The following is a 14,730-nucleotide window of genomic DNA, read 5'->3' as shown; positions in this document are numbered from 1 at the left end:
CTCTGCCATTAATGACTTCCAGATGTTTCCAGTGAGGTTTTCAGGGAATGTGCTGGAAGAGGCAGGCAAGGAAATTAAGGCAGGTGATTACAGTAAATCCCAGTTCCAAGGGCAGCTCCTTTTTCCTCACCAACAGCTGGGAAAAGGGCAGAGCGGGAATAAATGGATACATCCAAGGGAGGGAGAACCAGCACCTCAAGCTGGGGGATGAGAGCAGCGAAACGCTGGAGCTGTGCCCGGTGTCTTTAGCAGCCCTTCCCACACTATTTAATGTCATTCCCTCGAAAACGTTCTTTTAAAAATACAACAGCTCCAGAAACAGCAAGAACTCCAAGGTGACATTTTGATGCATAAACACTTGGGAAACAATGGCAGGAGTTCATATCACACAAATGGGGATGTTTGTGGTAAAACCCGCAAGGGAACAACTCCGTGGCTGGGAGAGGAGCAGGTGCAGGGGGGTGATTCCTTTGGGGAATGTCAGCCCAAACTTCTGGGGTTTGGCCGTCTCCCTGCAGGAGCCAAGAGGTGCCTGGTGGGACAGGGAAAGGTGAAAGAAGCAGGGACTTAGATTGGATAAAGGAAAAGGGTTTTTACAGTGAGCGTGGGCAGGCCCTGGCACAGGGTGCCCAGAGCAGCTGGGGCTGCCCCTGGATCCCTGGCAGTGCCCAAGGCCAGGCTGGACATTGGGGCTTGGAGCAGCCTGGGACAGTGGGAGGTGTTGGGGTTGGAATGGGACGGGATTTATGGTCCCTTCCAGCCCACACCAGGCTGGGATGTGCTGAGCTGCCCTTCACGAGAAGGGTTCAGGGAATCACAGAACGGCTCCAGCGTTTCCCTCGGGATGGGAAGAACCGATCCCATCTCCCAGTAATTGTCCTGATGCAAACCCTGACATTTTGCCTCACAAAGGCCGGTGATTGGGGACTCGTTTGGGATTGCTGGCCCCTTTTGGAGAGCTCTAATTGCACCATTGGAATGACCAAAATACCCCTCCCCAGCCCACAGGTGCCGGGCACTCTCACTCCAAAGTGACTCAGCTCTGGAAAACAGGGTTTTGGTGGCTTTCTATTTTCAGTTGTCAAAACTTTCAGGGAAATGTGTTATTAGGAATTACCAAATTAAGGACTTCCCCCCCCCAAATTAGAAATACCTGGATCAGCTGAGGGAGCTGGGAAGGGGCTGGAGAATTCCTGAGGGAGCTGGGAAAGGGGCTCAGCCTGGAGCAAAGGAGCTCCGGGGGGACCTTGTGGCTCTGCACAAGTCCCTGACAGGAGGGGACAGCCGGGGGGGTCGGGCTCTGCTGGCAGGGAACAGGGACAGGAGGAGAGGGAACGGCCTCAGGCTGGGCCAGGGGAGGGGCAGGGTGGATATTGGGAGCATTTCCTGTCCATCCTATTGCAGGGCGTGAAGCTCCAGCATTCCCTCTTTGCTCCTGGCAGGATTTAGGTGTGAAGCCCAAGGACCCCGGGAATGCTGAGTGCAAACATTTCCTGCCCTTTTCCAGAAGGTATCCACGGATTCCAGCTGATCCCGCAGGTGCCCATCCCTCCCCTGGCCTTCCCGTGCCCACCTGCTCCAAGGTGCGTGGTTCGGCTAAAAAAAGCTCGTTAATTAAACATTCCCGGCTGTGCCAGATGGAGCCGAGCTCCCAGGGCAGGGAGGGATTTGGGAACGCTGGCAAGGCACAAAAGGTGCTGCCAGCCCTGCCCTGGCTGGGCAGGGGGTGCCCGGGGATGGGGTGACAGCAGAGCCACCCCCGTGCTGTAAAGGGACATTAAAGGGGAAGGAATGTGGGATGTTGAGCTCCCCGCTGGGCTGGGTGATGGAAGAACGGCTTTCCTCTCTGGAATTCCGCTCTGGAAAGTGGCACGGGAATCGCAGCCGTGCAGGACCTGCCCTGTGGATGAGCTCCGTTCGCTCAGCGCTGCTCACACAGGAACGGTGGAGTGTCCTTTCCATCCAAGGTTGTTTCCATGGTAACGGGACGGGATCTCTGGGACCGGGAATGTCGCTGCTCCCTGCACCGGCGCTGGGAATTCTGCTCTGCTCCTTTCCCCACTGAAACAGGCAGAGGGGGCAAGGGATGGGAATAATCCTGGAGCTCCAGAACTTTCTTCTCTCATGCCCTGGCCGTTGGCTTGTGAGGGAATTGCAGGAATTTTGGATGGAAAAGCTGCAGCCCCGTCCTGAGCTGATGGGCAGTCAGGTGTTGGGTGCCCCTTGCAGGGCCTAAAGAGATTCCAGGAGAGCTGGAGAGGGACTGGGGACAAGGCATGGAGGGACAGGACACGGGGAATGGCTTCCCAGTGCCAGAGGGCAGGGATGGATGGGAGATCGGGAAGGAATTCCTGGCTGGCTGGGAGGGGAGGCCCTGGCACAGGTTATTCCATGGCTGCCCCTGGATCCCTGGAAGTGTCCCAGGCCAGGCTGGAGCAGCCTGGGATAGTGGGAGGTGTGGGATGGGACTTAAGAGCCCTCCCAGTCCAAACCATTCTTGGATTCATCCATTTTCCCAGTGCCAGAAATCCCTGGTCCCTCCAGCTGCAAACCTCGAACCCTGTGGCCGTGCCTGCCCATCCCAGCCTTCAAAACAGCCCGGGCTCATTTAACCAGAGCAGGACCCCAATTCTCGCAGTTCCCCTGGGCGTTCCCACCTCTTTGCCAGGTAATTTTCCTTTTGTTTCCCAAACAGGTGGCAAAGCTCTGCGGGCTGCAGTTGCTGGGTGTGGAGTGGGGCCCTCATTCCAAAGGGAAAGGCACATCCTGCTGATTAGGCTGAGCTAATTAGTGGCAGCTGTATCCCCGTGGGAGCCCGCACACAGCTCTGGCGCTTGTTGTCCCCTCCAGAGAGGTTTTTAGCGAGGTTCTGGGGTGTGGCAGTGCCGCAGCGTCCCCAGCTCTGCCTCCTCGGTGCTATTTTTTAGCAACAATCCGAATTATGGCCACAACAACTCCTGGTTCCCAAAGCCCAGCCACGCAGAACCCCTTCCCTCCTGCCCACGGCTTCTGAAATACGCTTTAATCACGATTGCTGAGGTGCTGCCTATAAAACACATCCCATCCCTGACAGGAATGACGGTCTGGAGCCATTCCCTGATGAACTCCCTGCTCTCCAAGGGAATGTGCCCGGGCTGTAGCTGGAGTTCCCCACGGGGGAGGCTCTGTGGCCGTGAAAAGGAGCGTGAACCACCTGCGAATTCCTAATCCCCGGGGTCTGACAGAAGCCCGGGAAGCCAATCTTTCCCAAAGAGCGGGATTTCGGTGTCTCCAGGAGCAGGGAGCTCTCGCAGTTCGAGGCTCCGTGTCCAAAGCCCAGTTCCGTGCCTGTTTGGGCTCAAGTCATTTGTGGGAATTGCAGGTGCCACCGGTGAGTTTCTCTTTGGGCGCTTTTTCTCTCCAATTCCAGATGTAACGGCCTTGAACTGCCAGGTAGGGGTGGATGGGATATTGGGAAGGAATTCCTGGATGGGAGGGTGGGGAGGGGCTGGGATGGAATTCCCAGAGCAGCTGTGGCTGCCCCTGGATCCCTGGAAGTGTCCCAGGCCAGGCTGGACATTGGGGCTTGGAGCAGCCTGGGACAGTGGGAGGTGTCCCTGGGTTGGAATGGGATGAGTTTTAAGGCCCCTTCCAACCCAAACCAGTCTGGGATTCCCTGTGAAGGTTTTTTGGTGATATTTTATGATTTTTTGGGTAAATGCATTCCCACTGGTGGTCCCAGGTAGTGCCAAATGTCCCCGCTCCATCCCTGGGCTTTAATTCCAGTGGGTCCCAGGGGGGCCTTCTATTCCAGCTGGATCCCATATTCCCTTTCCTTAGGCTGTGCTGCTGAACCATCACCAGGAGTTCCTTTGTCCTGGTGTGTATACAAAACTATGGAGACCCCGATTTGGGATGCAGGGATCCAGCCTGGACTTGGGATCCTCCTGAGCCCGAAAACCAGCAATCCCTGTCCTGCGGGACAGAGGGGCAGCAGGAGGGAGAACCTGGGACACGGTGCCTCTCTCTGCTGGGAGCAGGGGCAGTCCAGCGGCAAATCCCCTTTCCAAACCTTTATTCCCTAATTAGAGCCATCTGGAAGCCCTGGATCTCAGTGGATTCCGATTATCCAGCGAATTTAATCATGGGATAATAGAAGCGTGGGCTGGAGCGGGCAGGAGGGCACCTGAAGGACCTTTCGGTGGCGCTGCCTTTGTCCTGCTGCCGGCTCCTTTCCCTGCTTCCCGCGGCTTTCAGGGCTGCAGGCAGCTCTGTCTCTATAGAAACGGGCCCTGGGCTCTGCTGCAGGCGCTTCTCCAGGGCTTCATTTCGGGAAATTAACGGCAGGAGGAGGAGAGAAGGAGGGATAAGGAAGGTCTCCAGTTTACACATTGAGGGGTTGTTTTGCCCTAATCGGGAGGGGAAAGGGGAAGGAATATTATGGGTTGTAGATATTTAATTAACATTTAATACACGTGGAAGAGTGGGGGCATTTCCATTTCTTTTGGCCCCCAAATGGCCACAATCAAACCACCGAAGCTGGATGGAAAATGGACACGAATTAATAAATTAATTAATTTATTTATTTAGGAGAACCAGTCCCAGATGGATTTTCCTCCCGGTGTTTTTCCCTCTCTGAAGACAAACCCAGAATGTTTCTTTGGTGAAAACCTTTCTTTCTGATGTATTTGTTATAATTTGATGTTTATTATCCCGTGGGTTGCTTGGAGAGCCATCAGTGACAGAATTCCTGCCCCATTCCCAGCAAGGGCTGCCATGATTCCATAAGGAATTGGGTCTCCTAGGGAAACACGTGACTGTTCCCTCATTTACTCCTCCTTTGGGAGCAGATTCCATATGAATTCACATGGCTTTGGCTGAAATTCCAAGGATATTATTCCCAAGGGTCACTTGCCTACACTTTGGGTTGGATTGATCTTTCTTTAGGGCGTGATTTAGCAAGTGCTGGAAATTCTCCTCAGTGCTCGTGCAGCCTCTACTTCCAAAATATCCTGGGAAAAGGCTGGAATGCAGCATTCCAGCTCTGCCAGGAGCAGGGCTGTGTGGGAAGTGCTGCACAGAAACAGAACCACTCCTGAAGAGCAGCAGGAAAGGAGGAATAAAAACCAGGAGGTTTTTACTGCTGGAAATGACTAATTTAAAACAAAACCAAAGCCTTTCCAAAGCATTGTCTCCTGCTGGAAGCAGGATTTTCCATCAGATTTTCAGGATTTGGTGAGAATGCCTAAAAGAAAGCCGGATAAATATTTCAGATGCTCAGCCGAAGTTCACTCCGGGAAGGAATTGCACCTGGAAGTTGTTCCTTGGGGTTTGTTTTATTTGGAGTGATGCTCTGGGCTCTTCAGGGTGGGGCAGGTCCCATCCCAAATATCCCATGGGAATAGAAACACTTCAGCATTCCTGGGATAAAGCAGTTCATCTTCAGCTTTGGCCCTCCCAGATCCCTGAGGATCCGGTGCTGCCGTTCTAGGACTCTCAAAAGCTGGGAGGAAGCCCTGGGCAGCCCCTGGGGTGAGAGCCCCTTATCCCTCCCAATTCCCAGCCCCTGGAAGTGACTGATCCCAAAATCCCGGTGGGGAAAGAGCGATCCAAACAGCAATTTGGGATATTAAAGATTTAGAGAGGAGTGGTGAGACCCTGCCAGCTGGGATGTGAACCATGGCAGGATAAGAGGATGAGAATTTGGATTTTATTCCAGCAAAATTTGTATTCCAGGATTTTGGATGCCAGGAACAACTTCCAGGTGGAAGGGTTTGATAATATTCCCATTTTACCATCTCCTGACTCCAGAGCTCTCCTGGTGGGTGCAGAGCTCCCACTGGGTCCTCCCAGGGATGTGGGAGCCAAACTGGAACCCGAGATTCCGGATCTAAGGACAAAAGGGGAATATTTTGGAAATTATTCAATTCCCTCCCAGATAATATTCCAGCCTTGAAGTCTCCTGCCTCCCTGGCCTCCTTGACTGCCTGTGTAGGGCACCCCTGGATTTTCCAGCTCCTGGTTTGTCCGTGGCAATGGGATCATTTTGGCCCCGCTGGACGAGCATTGGAAAACAGCTTGGATTCCCTTTTTTCCCTTTTCCTCACAGGAATTCCTGCCACCAGGACTGGGGAATTCTTCCCTGTGCTGGCACAGCCCAGAACTTCCTCATGAGGTGCAGCCAGAGGGATTTTTCATGGGCACATCCCATGGATTCCTCCATAAATCTCCGCACATGATCCGCAGGGAATTGGAGGCCGGATTTTGAGCGTGGGTAAGGGAGACCTGTGGGAAAGCAGCCGCTGAAGGCACCAGGACCACAACAATTCCTGAGCTCCATCGCCATGGAAACAGCGAATCCACGCTTGGGCCATGGATGCAAACTGGATTCCAGCGGGAGCAGCGGTGGGACGGCTCTGGAACAGCTCTGTGTGCTCGGCATGGAGGGGGAAAGGTGGGAGAAGGGGTTTCCATCTCCAGCTCATCCCAGTATTTCTGGTGGGTGATGCAGGTGAGCCATGGGATGGAGTAGGAGGGGTTTATTATCCACTGGTGAGGGCAAGGATGAGAGAAATCCCTGAGATGATCCCACAGAGATAATCCCACAATGGCTTTGCTTGGAAAAGCCTTCCAAGGCCATGGAGTCCAACTATTCCCAGCCCTGCCCCTGTCCCCAGGTGCCACATCCACAGGGCTTGAAATCCCTCCAGGGATGGGCACTCCGAACCTCCCTGGGCACTTCCAAGGCCTGAGCACCCTTTCCATGAGGAAATTCCTGCTGCTGTCCACCCTGAGCCTCCCCTGGCCCAGCCTGAGGCCGTTCCCTCTCCTCCTGTCCCTGTTCCCTGCGAGCAGAGCCCGACCCCCCCGACCCCCCCGCTCCTGTCAGAATTCCAGAGAGGAAAAAGATCCCTCTGGATCCTCCTTTTCTCCAGGCTGAGCCCCTTTCCAGCTCCCTCAGGAATTCTCCAGCCCCTTCCCAGCTCTGTTCCCTTCCCTGGACTCCTCCAGCCCCCCAGGGCGTCCCAGAGCTGTCCCCAGCACTGGAGGTGCCCCAGCAGTGCCAGCACAGGGGGACAATCCCTGCCATGGGGCTGTGTCACACCAGGGCTGGCACAAAATGAAATTCCATCTGGGAATTCCCAAAGGAGCGTGGCTGTTGAATCCAGGGCTCGGTAGATCCTGATCCAGGTGTGTCCTGCTCTTGTCCCCCAAGCTCAGGGCTGTCACTGGGAGCTTCACCCCCAATTTCCTCCGAGGCTGCAGAGCTGAGGAGCCCAAAGGCTCCTGCAGGAGGAAAATTCCTCGTGTGGGAATGAGGGATCCTTGGCTGCTTCCCGCTTTTCCAGCTGCACTAAAGCCACGGCAACCCTGTGGAAAGGAGCAAAAAAAAAAATGGAAAAAGGCAAATGCAGAGCAGGAAAAGGGGCAGAAATGGAGTCACGGAGACTTTTCCTGTGCTTTGCTTTGCAGGGAATAAACAGGATAGAAGAAAGGAAGGTTTGGGCTCCAGCGGCTGCAGGGCCAGCCCTCACCGGGCTCTTGGATTTCAGAATGCTTGGAATGAGCTCATCCCACAAAAAGGAGCTGTGGACACGTCCTGGATCAAGCTGAGGGTGGGGAAACCCTGGCAGAGAAGCTGTGGCTGCCCTGGATCCCTGGAAGTGTCGAGGTTGGAATAACCTGGGATAGCGGGAGGTGTCCCTGCCCACGGCTGGGGGGTGAGATTGGGGTGGGATTTAAGGTCCCTCCATCCCAAACCATTCCAGAATTCCATGAATGGAAAGCTCCCATTCCTCAGGGAGTCCCACTGGAAGGGTGTCCGTGTGTCCCAAGGGGGATCCCAGCTGTCTCCCTCTCCAGCCTGAGGAACAACCATTTTTCCAACCATTTTCCAGAGGCAAGCTCCGAAAAATTCAGGAAGGAAGTTCAGCCTCATTAAAACCCCTCTGTGTGTTCCCTGTCCCTCCTGCCCCTCTGTGCGTGCCAAACTGTGCCAAAGGCATGGAAACAGAGAGCTGGGAATGGGATTCATCCCAGAAATCCCTTCCATTTGCATCCAAAGGCGGGATATTTATGGAAGCAGCAGCATCCTGTCCCTCTGGATCTCGGCCTGACCCGGGGAACCTTTTATTACAGCAAGAATTAATTAATATTTGATTATTTCTTGGCTCCTTGCCCCATTCCCTCCCATGGATCCCATGGGAATATTTTATTTGTATTGTGAAAAAAGGAGATTTTAATGAAATTCTGCTACTTTTGTGCTCTGAGTTGCTCAAATGGGGCAGGAAATTGAGCCCCACCCTTCAGACACATTAATTCCCACTGTCCAGGGAGGGAACAGGGAAAACAGAAAAAGATGGAATTTTTTTTCACTTCTTAGAGAAATGAGAGGATTGGGAATTCCTGGAGCAGGAAAACCCAACCAAATAAAAACCTCAAAAAATCCCAACCAACCAAAAACCTTCAAAACACCAAAACAAAGCCCCGAAAAACCAACAAAGAACCCCAGTAAAAAATAAAACCCAATTCCAAAGAATCCCAGGGGATGTTTCAGAGACTTCCCCGCGTTTGAAGCAGCCGTTCCCCATCCAGAGGGGGATTTTTGGTCCAAGCTGGCGAAGGTTCTCCCAGTCCCATTCCGGCATCATCCGCTCCTTTCCCTGGACTTTCCAGTGCTCCAGGACTTCTCTTTTTCTTTCTCGAAGGAAAAATTCCAATTTATTTCACTCCACCTCATTTACAGACTCATTTCATTCCCTTTTTATCCCAAAATTCCTGAGGGCCATGTCCATCCCCAGCTCCTCAGCTTCTTCCCTGCTCCTCCTCTTTGCGGGCAGGGATTTGATCCCAGGCCAGGATGCTGGGAAAAGCCTGCAGAGCATTCCCAGCTCCCTCCCGGCCCCAAAATCCCCATTTTGGGCCCATCCAGCTGTTTATAAACCAGGATTTTCCTGCCTGGGTTGGAGCAGCAGCTGAGCACTCCAGAAGGTCCCTCCAGGGTTGTCCTTCTGCTCCATCCCAGCTGGAATTGCGGGACTGGGAGCACTCGGAGCCTGTCCCTGAGCAGGGATTTCCTGAGGCTCAGCACAGCGGGAACGGAGCACACGGAAAAATATCCCGGAAAAGGCAGCGGGGATGCGGGGGAGGGGAGAACTGGGGGAGAAGGGCTGGAATGAGAGCTTGGAAAATAGGCAAGAGAAAAGAGAGAAAAGAGTTAGGAAAGGAAAATAAAAATATATAAAATGTAAAAGAAAAAATGATATAAAATGTAAAATATAAAATAAAAAATAATGTAAAATATAAAATGTAAAATATAAAATGTAAAATATAAAATGTAAAATATAAAATGTAAAATATAAATAATAAAATAATATTAAATATAAAATGTAAAATATAAAATGTAAAATAAAAAATGTAAAATGTAAAATATAAAATAATATAAAATATAAAATGTAAAATATAAAATGTAAAATATCAATTATAAAATAATATTAAATATAAAATGTAAAATAATATAAAATGTAAAATAATATAAAATGTAAAATAATATAAAATGTAAAATAAAAAATGTAAAATGTAAAACATAAAATATAAAATAATATTAAATATAAAATGTAAAATGTAAAATATAAAATGTAAAATAATATAAAATGTAAGATATAAAATGTAAAATATAAAATGTAAAATGTAAAATATAAAATGTAAAATATAAAATAATAGAAAATATAAAATGTAAAATATAAAATGTAAAATAATATAAAATGTAAGATATAAAATGTAAAATATAAAATAGAAAATAATAGAAAATGTAAAATGTAAAATAATATAAAATAATAGAAAAAATAGAAAATAATAGAAAATGTAAAATGCAAAATATAAAATTTCAGCTATAAATAGCAAAAGATAAAGTATAAAATATATATAAAATATGAAATATAAAGTATAATATACAAAGTATAAAATATCAAATAAAAATAAAGCATAAAATACAAAATATTAAATGTAAAATATAAAATATAAAGTGTAAAATACAAAATATCGAATACAAACTAAAAAGTATAGACTAAAGAAATAAAATTCAATATATAAAACATAAAGTCTCAAATATAAAATACAAAACATTAAGATACGAAATAAAAATACGAACTAAAAAGATAAAATATCGAACATAAAAGCCAGAATACCAACTGTAACTATCGAACTACAGAATCTAAATTGCAAAAGAGGAAACACAAACTGTAAATGTAAATTAAAGCACATTTGGAAGGATCAAATACCCACCACCTGCAGCAGAGCCGGCGCCTCGGACTCCTCCCATTTATTCCAGTTTGGAGTACGGGATCAAAGGTCAGGATTTGTTGTGGCAAAGCAAACGTTCTGTGCCTTTTCCCCTCCAATTGTGAGTTTGGGATCAGAGGGATCCATGGAATTGTTGGGATGTTTCCCAGCAGCCTCTCCCAGGCGCCTTCCTTCCGCGGGGATTTGGGTTCCCTGCGATTTCCCTGCCTGTTTCAGGTGCCCACGGTTTGGGGTTGGATCATCTCGGGCCTGAGGAATTTGGGGGAAATCGGATGGAATTTTGTCCTCAGCTCCTCTCCTGGGATGCTCCTGGCACCTGGAGCTGCTGCTGGGATTCCTCGTGTCCCGCTGCTCATGGAATGAGCTGGAACAAACCTTCCTGCCCTGCCTCCAGCCCAAGGATTTAAATCTTTTTATAACATTATTTATTTGAAATATCTTTAATATTTCTATTTTAAATGTTATTTTAAAATAAATGATATTTCAAAAATCATTATTTTCAATATCCCAACAATTAATGCTTTAATGGCGCAATCATTGCTGGTTTTTAGTAACAGCAATTTTTAATAGTTGTGATTAAATATCCTTTTTTAAAGGAACAACGCGCTGCCAAGAATATCTTGGAGAATATTTGTTGGCATTTTCCACCCACGTGCTTTAAAAAAAATCCATTTGTGATGTCCTGATGGACAGAAAAACAAACCACTTTGGTTTATTTAGTTAAAAAAGGAATTTAGTTTAAAAATTCAATTGATTACATAGTGTGGATTTATCATCAATCATGCCAGTGTAAATTATTTTATGGAGTTCCTCCCTGGAGCAGAGAGTAAGGCCACATCTCTAATACTTTCTATTATTTATTTGTTATATATAGTTATTCTATTTTTATAGGTTTATTATTTTATATATATTTACTTTATATGACACATGGTTATATTTAATTACATATTAATATGGTCTATTATATATTTACTTTTATATGTTTATGTATCATTATAAATTTATTATATATGCTATAATCTATATGTTATTAATATTTTATTCCATATTTATTAATAGATTTCCTTCTATATTCCATTATACACTTATAAGAAAATTTTATTCTAGATTTATTAATATAGTCTATTATAGGTTTCTTTACATATATATTATTATTATACCTTTATTATTTATTTTTATATTTATTATTTCTATTTCTATTTATTATTTATATTTATATTTATATTTATATTTATATTCTTCATCCTGAGCCTCATCCTGACACCGGATTTTATCCCAGCATTGGGATAATTTGGGTTTTTCATCGCTCCTGCTCCTCCAAGGAAATGGAGCCTGGAGCATTCCCAGGAAGGTGCCAAGGGAAAAGTGTCCATGGATTGCTCCATGCCCATCCCTGCCTCACATTCCCATCTGTTCCCGGCTTTCCTTGGGGGTGGAACAGGGCCAAGGATCCAGATCCCAAAGCCCCAAAACCCGGGAGCTGGGAAGGAATGCAAGAGTTTGGGAATGAGGAGTAAACCTGGATCAGCGGGGCTTTAACCCACATTATTTATTATTATTATTATTATTATTATTAGTCCATTGTATCATTATTTTATTGCATTATTATTACTAGTTCTATATTTACACTGTGATATTATTACATTCTATTAATTATACATTTTGTATCATTTTTATTCATTATTATTGATATTATTATTGATATTATTATTGATATTATTATCGATATTATTATTATTATTATTATTATTATTATTATTATTATTTTGCTCCCCAAGTGCTGGTGCCCAGCACTAAAATTTACACTCAAACCCCAAATCTGACACTAAATTGACACTAAAACCCAAAGAGGAAGCTCTGGGGGAGCTCTGACTATTCCTGGAGCTTTCATTCCTGATGACAACAGGAATTCCCACTTTTCCACGGACAGGGAAAAGGCTTCTCCTAAACGAGTACAAAGACCTTGAAACGCAGCTCAACCCACCCCAATTTTTACTTCTGCTGCTTTTCAGAGCAAAGAGACTGATTTTTACCCACCCCCCCAAAGGTGAGAGGAGGAAAAGTGAAGAGTTCATTATTGATCATTTTATTCAAGTGACAAAAGGGGGGGACAAGTGACAAACACCTTAAAACCGCCCCAATCTGGGCCAGTTTAACAAAGCTGGAGCTAAAGCCGAGCTTTGCAGCCTCAGTCCCGGACTTGGTTCTGCTGTAGAACCCAACCCACACGTGCCCATTTATCCAGGGAGACACTGCATGCCCAAAAACGCGTTTATTTCTTTCATTTCTTTTATTTTGACTGAAATATTTACAATTTCCAGGAGAATCCAAGCGGGAATTCAGCAGGAGAGAACACAGACCGGCTGTGCAATCAATCAATCAATCAATCCTTGTTAATTACAGTTCTCTTTAAGGAGCAGAAGCAGCAGGGCTGGGTTCAGATGTTGGTTAATTCATGAAAATAAAGTGAGCACACCATAAAAATGGAATATTGACACGAGGAAGCCCCTAAAATAAAGAAATCAGCGCGGCCACGTGCCTGTGCTTGCGCCTCACCTTCTCACGGACACCTCACTGTCACCCAACCCCGGCCACGAAGCGCGGGAATTCTGCATCCAGCAGGGATGGATGGACAGACACAGCCCTGCCGCCCCTCCAGCACCCAGCCTCAGCAGGCTGCCTTGTACCACAGCAAGAATTCCGGTCACATTTGCTTTTTTTGGCACCTTTTCATTTCAAAATGGCAATTTCGCAGTTAAGCCCAGCTACGTATTTTTATTAATTGGATCGAAGTGAGGCTCCTTCTCCAGCGTCTCCCCCACTTCCAGCGGGTTTTTGGAGGGTTTTTTCCAGCTCCAGCTCTTCTCCCTGGAACATTTTCCATTCGATTTGTGGAGATACCCATGGGGGACCCCAAATTGCACCCGGGCTGCTGTGCCAGAGTCAGGAAATACAATGGAATAAAATGGGATAAGATATGGAAAACAGAATAGAATATAGAAAATAGACTAGAATATCAAATATCGAATATCGAATATCGAACAGAATATAAAGGAGAGGAAAGGATAGAATTAAGAGTTAGAATTAAAATAGAATTAAAATTAGAGTAAGTATAGACTAGAACAAGACTAGCTCAAGAGTAAGAATAGGAAATAGAATATATTAAGAAGAGAATAAGAATAAAAATAGATCGAGAATAGGAATAGGAAATAGAATAGAATAAGAGAAATAGAATAAAGTAGGGTAGAAAAGAGAATAAAACAGAACAGAATTAAAATGGAACAGGAATAAAAAAATAGACAAAAGAATAAAATAGTATCAGGTTAAGAATAAAAATAGAATACAGAAAAAGAATAGAATTAGAATAGAATAAGAGAATAAGAAGAATAAGAATTAGAATAGAGTAAGAGGAATAAGAATAAGGAAAAATAATCAAATTAGAACAGAATAAGAAAAGAATAAGAACTAGAATTAGAAGAACCTGCAGTGCCACCCAAAAACCAGGCTAAACCATGGAAAGGAACTCTGGGACTTGTACAAAGTCCTCGGGAGCACAGTGACAGTCACACACTGGAACTTCCAGGCAAACTGGTGGCTGAGGCGGCTCCAGCAGTGCTGGGCTTCTGAGGCCTTGTTCCGCACCAGCCTCTGGAACAAAATCCCAGTTTTTTTCCTCAAAGCCCATCAGCTCTGTTATTAATGGCCCAGCAGCGTGGGCATCGCTGCAGGGTGGCCCAGGAGCCAGAGGTGCCCATCCATGGGTGCTCCTCTGCCCACTCCCGGCCATGGCTGGGAGCACCCGGACGTGACCCCAGGGGTTTTACTCCCAGCACGGCACTCGGAGCCCTGCTCCTGGCTGCTGCTGGGCTGACTCTCCTGCCCAGCCATGGTGCTGCCCATCGCCCCATCTATCCCAAACCTCCTCCAAGATGGAGCCTCTGGGAAGGCCCCAAACGCAGCCCGGGGGCACCTCAACCCTTTGGGTTCTGGGGAGGTGCTCCACCACCTCAAGGCCTCATCACAGAGCCCAGCCTGGCTTGGTCACAAACGAGGCGGGCAAAGGGAACCCAACCACAACCAGTGAGGAGTCAACCCCAACATTTCACCATTCCTACAACGTTTGACTTGTTCTGAAGCTCCCAGCGTGACCCTCAGCCCACAACAAGGTCAAATTGCATCTGCACCACGGCAACAGCAGCGAGGAGCAAGCCCCAGCGTGGGACCACCATCCCCTGCCTGGGGGGGAAACAAATCCAGGCCCAGAGGGATCGGGGGAGTTGGGGCTCTGCCTTTGGGGTGCAGCTCATCCAACAGAAGAGCCTGCTTGGCACCACGGGCACATTCAGCTGCTTTCACGGCTGGCTGTTTCAGCAACGGGAGAAATCCAGCACGTCCTGCTGATTTTCTTCCACACATATTGTACATTTTTAACAAGTTACTAATTGTACC

The 14,730-nt window shown here is 47.1% G+C and overlaps 1 long non-coding RNA gene across 1 annotated transcript; it reads left to right on the top strand.

The window, feature by feature from the left end:
• The first annotated feature begins 3,621 nt into the window (after nucleotides 1–3,621).
• LOC116446644 lies at nucleotides 3,622–8,593 on the top strand. The gene is made up of 2 exons (XR_004241298.1): nucleotides 3,622–6,490; nucleotides 7,453–8,593. It is a non-coding gene; the product is annotated as an uncharacterized LOC116446644 (long non-coding RNA).
• The last annotated feature ends 6,137 nt before the right edge of the window (nucleotides 8,594–14,730 follow it).

Source organism: Corvus moneduloides, chromosome 7 (genome assembly GCF_009650955.1).
Source record: "Corvus moneduloides isolate bCorMon1 chromosome 7, bCorMon1.pri, whole genome shotgun sequence".
Taxonomy (NCBI): Eukaryota; Metazoa; Chordata; class Aves; order Passeriformes; family Corvidae; genus Corvus; species Corvus moneduloides.
This window is presented reverse-complemented; position numbering and strand designations above follow the sequence as displayed.